At 26.5% G+C, this 6,654-nt stretch overlaps 1 protein-coding gene and 1 non-coding gene across 3 annotated transcripts in view; one reads left to right on the top strand and one right to left on the bottom strand.

Moving 5' to 3' along the window:
• Positions 1-3,107: 3,107 nt before the first annotated feature.
• Positions 3,108-3,214, top strand: LOC133562873 (U6 spliceosomal RNA). The gene has a single exon (XR_009808923.1). It is a non-coding gene; the product is annotated as a U6 spliceosomal RNA (small nuclear RNA).
• Positions 3,215-6,273: 3,059 nt separating this feature from the next.
• The window catches only part of arrdc3a (arrestin domain containing 3a), a 17,640-nt gene continuing 17,259 nt past the window's right edge, over positions 6,274-6,654 (bottom strand). For both annotated transcript variants that reach the window (XM_061897493.1, XM_061897499.1), the window contains exon 8: positions 6,274-6,654. This exon is cut by the window's right edge and continues 1,630 nt beyond it. The gene's annotated coding sequence lies outside the window, so the exon portion shown is untranslated.

Raw genomic sequence — 6,654 nt, 5'->3', positions numbered from 1 at the left:
GTGCTGAAAATATGTTGTTTTGTGCCATTACTGTATTTTAGTTATTCATTTTTTTTGTTTTTTATGTTGATAACTTGTAATTAAGGTGTTATTAATCATAACTAGACCCCTCCCCCCACTAATATGTCAAAATCTCCTCAAACTTGTTTGTTACGTTTGTGCTGCATTTATTTTGACTAACTAATATCGTTTTTAACTTATTAACGGTTTGTTAACGTGTAATTAACATGTTATTAACGTGTTATTAATCATAACCATAACCCCACCATGTCAAAATCACCCCAAACGTGTCCCAATTGATTGTGCTGCAAAAAATGTATTTTGTGCCGTTACTGTTTTTTAGTTATTAATGTTTTTTGGGTTTTATGTTGATAACTTGTAATTAAGGTGGTATTAATCATAACTAATACTATGTGAAAATCTCCTCAAACTTGACCCATTTGTTTGTTACGTTTGTGCTGCCATTTATTTGGTCTAACTAATATAGTTGTAGACTTTTTAACATTTTATGGTTTTTATGTTATTAACACGTTATTAATCATAATGAAATTCCCCCAAACGTGTCAAAATCTCCCCAAATGTGTCCCAGTTGTTAATGCTTTTAGATTTTTTTAAGTTATTAAAGTTTTATGTTAGTAACGCGTAATTAACGCGTTAATAACATAAACAAATTAGAATAATAAAGTTCTTAACGTTTTTTGGTTCTTTTTTGTTTTTATATGTTATTAACGTGTAATTAACACGTTATTAATCCTAAATAGACGCCCCCAACTATGTTCAAACCTCCCCACACTTGTCCCGATCGTCTGTGCTACATTTTTAGGTGTAACTATTATAGTTTTTTTTTTAGTTTTTAAGTTTGTGAGTTACAGTTTTGAAGTTCTTAACGTTTTTTGGTTCTTAACGTTTTTTTTATTTTATGTTATTAACGTGTAATTAAGGTGTTATTAATCATAACTAGTTTCTTTCCCTCCCCCCCCCCCATACAATGTTCAAAACTCTTATCAACGTCTACAGTAATTAAGGTTTTATTAATCATAACTACACTTAGCCCCTCCCAACTATGTCAAAACCTCCCCAAACATGTCCCAATTGTTAATATCTATAATCTTTAAAAGATATTTAAGTTTTTGGGTTGTATGTTATTAACGTGTAATCAACACGTTATTAATCCTAAATAGACTCCCCCAACTATGTTCAAACCTCCCCACACTTGTCCCGATTGCTTGTGCTACATTTTGTGGTGTAACTATTATAGGTTTTTTTTTAGATTTTAAGTTTGTGCGTTACAGTTTTGAAGTTCTTAATGTTTTTTGGTTCTTAAAGTTTTTTGTTATTTTTATATTATTAACGTGTAATTAATGTGTTATTATTCATAAATAGACTCCCCCCAACTATGTTCAAACGTCCCCACACTTGTCCCCATCATCTGTGTTACACTTTTTGGTGTAACTAATATAGTTTTTTTTTTCAGTTTTTAAGTGTGTGCGTTACGGTTTTGAACTTCTTAACGTTTTTTTGATCTTAACGATTTTTGTTTTTATGTTATTAACGTGTAATTAAGGTGTTATTAATCATAACTAGTTTCCTTTCACCCCCATACAATGTTCAAAACTCCCCACACCTGTCCCAATCAGTTGTGCTACATTTGTGCGGCAACATTTTTTGTTTGTGCCTTTACACTTTTTTAAGTTATTAACGTCTTTTGGTGTTTGTGTTATCAACGTGTACAGTAATTACGGTTTTATTAATCATAACTACACTTAGCCCCTCCCAAATACTGTATGTCAAAACCTCCCCAAACATGTCCCAACTGTTAATGTCAATAGTTTTTTTTTAGATATTTAAGTTTTTTGGTTGTATATTATTGATGTATAAATAACACGTTATTAATCCTAAATAGACTCCCCCAACTATGTTCAAACCTCCCCACACTTGTGTAACTATTATAGTTTTTTTTTAGTTTTTAAATTTGTGCGTTACGGTTTTGAAGTTCTTAATGTTTTTTGGATCTTAACGTTTTTTGTTTTTATGTTATTAACGTGTGATTAAGGTGTTATTAAACAATGTTCAAATCTCCCACATTTGTACCAATCAGTTGTGCTACATTTTTCGTTTGTGCCTTTACACTTTTTATTAACGTTTTGTTTTTGTTTTGTTTTAAGTTTTTGGGTATTTGTGTTATTAACGTGTACAGTGATTAAGGTTGGCCCCTCCCAACCATGTCAAAACCTCCCCAAAGGTGTCCCGATCGTTTGTGCCGTTTTTTTGAGTTATCGTCTTATGGTTTTAACATTGTTTGGTTTATACCTTATTAACGTGGAATTAACTTGCTATTAATCATAATAAAATCCCCCAACAATGTCAAAACATCCTCACACTTATCCCAACCTTTTTTTTTACTATATTTTTAGTGAAGTGAAGTTAATTATATTTATATAGCGCTTTTCTCTAGTGACTCAAAGCGCTTTACATAGTGAAACCCAATATCTAAGTGTAACTATTATAATTTTTTTATGTTATTGTTTTACGGGTTTTGTGGTTATTATCATGTAATTAACGTGTTATTAATCATCACCCCTCAATAAATATGTCAACATTTCTCCAACCTTGTCCCAATCGTTTGTACATTTGTGCTGCAAAATTTTTATTTTGTGCATTTATTATTTACTAAAATGTTTAATCATGCAATATAGACTGCTTTAGATGTTTAATGTTGTTTAATGTATAATAACAAATTAATATGAAGTGTTCTATATTTTTAATCAAAATACGGTTAATTATTTCTTCTTTTGTTTTCGTCAGGCCGCCTCCACAGCCACCTTTGCGGGGCCCTGTGGGAAAACACCAATGAGCACTCCTGCCGTCTCATAATTTTTGCATATATTTCCCATCAGCCCCAGCCAGACCGAGCTCGGACTTCTGTTTGTTGTTTTCAGCATTGTTGGTTTTGAGTCCATGCAAACAAATAACAGATGATATGAATTTAAATAACAATAACCTTATGCGCTTTATGACTTTGATGAATTATTGTGACTTTGCACCACGACTGTAGTGTTTTGTAAAATGACTGTATATTTATACTGGTACGTCCACCTGTTGTAAATGTGTTACTTCGGTAACACACATACTAAAATTGGAACGATACAGAGAAGATTAGCATGGCCCCCTGTGCAAGGATGACACGCAAATTCGTGAAGCGCTTCCAAATTTTGCAACCTTTAATTCGGATTGCTTTTTATTTATTGGAATTCTAAAAATTAATATCCTGGTTCCTGTAAACTGGAAAAGTCATTTAACACAAGCAGAAACCCATATTTCTGACTACGACCACAGTCCTAACCCAGACAGTGATGGGGTTGCTTATCCTGGTTAGTTTCCATAAGTCTCATATTTATGACACTTTAAAAAAAATAAAAATAAAGGTTGCTGTAACGTTTTCAGATACAAAACATTTTTTTTTTTGTATACCAACATGGCCCTAGTGTGTGAATGTGAGTGTGAATGTTGTTTAATTTTTAATTAGTTAATTTATGATTCTATAATGGGAAACATTTTTAAAAAAACAATTTATATAAATTGTTGTATTTGTTTTATTATTGATTAATTTATTAATCTATAATAAGAAAGATTTTAAAAACTACAATTTATATAAATTGTTATACATTTTTCTTAAATTACTTATTAATGTATAATAGAGAACATTTAAAAAAATACAATTAATATAAATTGTAATTTATTTTATCTAGTTTATTAATAAGGGAAAAAAAATAATTGTTTTATATGTTTGATTTCATTATTTACTAACATTTTTTAATATACAATATAAACTGCTTTAGATGTTCGATTAATGTGTTTTTAACGTATAATAGGGAACATTATCGCAGGGCGATAAGTTGTTATATATTTTTAATTGATTAATTTATTAATGTATAATAGGGAACATTTTTAAAAAATACAATTGATACAAATTGTTGATTATTTTCAATGTATTGATTTACTAAAGTATAAGCGGCAACATTGTTTTAGATTTTTTATTGTGTAGTTTTTTTATTGTATAATAGGGGATATTTTTAAATAACAAATTCATATAAATGGTTATACATTTTTTATTAATTTGCTTTTTAATGCATAATAGGACCCATTTTTAAATATACAATTAATATAAATTGTTGTATATTTTAAAATTATTTGTTTAGTAATGTATAACATTTAAAAAACAACAATTAATATAAATAATTGTTATTAATGTATTTACTAATGTATGATGGGCAACATTTTTCAACATACAATCTATACAAATTGTTATATATTTTTAATTAGTTAATTTATGATTCTATAATGGGATACATTTAAAAAAAAACAATTTATATAAATTGTTGTATTTGTTTTATTATCAATTAATTTATTAATCTATAATAAGAAACATTTTAAAAACTCCAATTTATATAAATTGTTATACATTTTTCTTAATTTACTTATGTATAATAGAGAATATTTAAAAAAATAAGATTAATATAAATTGTAATTTATTTTAACTAGTTAATAAGAAAAAAATTAATTGTTTTATAGTTTTAATTCAATTATTTACTAACATTTTTAGTATACAATATAGACTGTTTTAGATGGTCGATGAATTTATTTTTAACGTATAATAGGGAACATTATCGCAGGGTGATAAGTTGTTATATGTTTTTAATTGATTAATTTATTGATGTATAGTGGGGAACATTTTTAAAAAATACCATTGATACAAATTGTTGTTTATTTATTCATTATTTATTTTATTTTCAATGTATTGATTTACTAATGTATAAGCGGCAACATTGTTTTAGATTTTTATTAATTAGTTTTTTAATGTATAATAGGGGATATTTTTAAATAACAAATTCATATAAATGGTTATATATATTTAATCAATTTGCTTTTTAATGTATAATAGGAAAGATTTTTAAATATACAATTAATAGTAATTGTTCTATATTTTAAAATTATTTGTTTAGTAATGTATAACATTTAAAAAACTACAATTAATATAAATAATGTTTTATTAATGTATTGACTAATGGGCAACATTTTTCAACATACAATCTATACAAATTGTTATATATTTTTAATTAGTTAATTTATGATTCTATAATGGGAAACATTTTTAAAAATACAATTTATATAAATTATATGTTTTATCATCAATTTATTTATTAATCTATAAGAAACATTTGAAAAACTACAATTTATATAAATTGTTATACATTTTTCTTAATTTACTTATTAATGTATAATTCAGAACATTTAAAAAAATACAATTAATATAAATTGTAATTTATTTTATCCAGTTTATTAAGGAAAAAAATAAATTGTTTTATAGTTTTAATTTAATTATTTACTAACATTTTTAATATACAATATAGACTGCTTTAGATATTCGATGAATTTGTTTTTAACGTATAATAGGGAACATTTTTAAAATACAAATTAAAAAGAATTGTTTTATATTTTGTATTAATTTATTTACTAATGTATAGAAGGGAACATTTTTCAAAAAACAATTTATATAAATTGTTATAAATTTCTAAATAATTTATTTATAACAAGGAACATTTTTTAAAATACAATTGATATGAATTGTCATATATATATATATGTACACACATTTATGTATTTATTAATGTATAAGAATATTTAAATATACAATTATTATAAATGTTTACATATAATTAGTATTAATTGTTTTATGAATGTATAATAGGAAGCACTGTTAAACATACAATTAATATAAATTATATATTTTTAATTAATTTATGAATGTAAAACAGGGAACATTTTTGTAATTATATCAATTGTTATATTTTTTATTAATTCATTGATGTGTAATACAGAACATTTAGAAATATAAAGTTGATTAAAAAAAACGTTTTATATATTTCTAATTAATGTAGGTATTTTATTTCATATGTTACTTTTTTTTATGTATTATATATAAAAGATTAGGTCCCATTTTGAAGCCAAATGTGCCATGGAACACAGCAGTCAGTCTCGTCACTCATCTTTTCATCTAAATACACGTGACAGTAGCAAATAATTTGCATACATTACAGTAATAAAATGTTCAAGTTTAAAATGTATAAACAAAGTTTTAAATTATTAGTAATACTACAAAACCTGCGGTGATGCTGTTAAATGTGATCACTCCAAATGAAAGTGTCAATATAAAAAAATGTATCAAAGCGATTGTTTTGATCCATTGCAGGGACAAAAAGACAACTTTGAAGGTTCGTTTTTAGAACAGAGCGTTTATTCAAATAAAAGGAAGAACTAGACAAAAGATTCCGAACATAGAATATTCATAGAATATCTATACATCGTCGTGATGAACACAAACAACAAACAGAAAATGGAGGATGGAAAAAAAACAAAAAACAATTCAGCGAGTTATATTGCACTTGGTTTTTCTAAAATGTTTCAGTTTTTCTTCTCCCGAACATTTCAGTTCCTGCATTTATCGGAGTTCCTCCAGGGCCGACGCACCGGCCCGAAGCGAACGCGTCAGCTTATTCGTCACATAAAAGAAAGCGATCAAAAACCAAACAAGATGGCGGCAAAAAAAAGGCAGTTTGTCTGCTGTGTTGTCCAACATTCTTCACAAGGCGAGCT

This window comes from Nerophis ophidion, linkage group LG01 (assembly GCF_033978795.1).
Source record: "Nerophis ophidion isolate RoL-2023_Sa linkage group LG01, RoL_Noph_v1.0, whole genome shotgun sequence".
NCBI lineage: Eukaryota > Metazoa > Chordata > Actinopteri > Syngnathiformes > Syngnathidae > Nerophis > Nerophis ophidion.
Note: the sequence above shows the minus strand (reverse complement) of the source record. Positions and strands in the feature narration are given on the sequence as shown.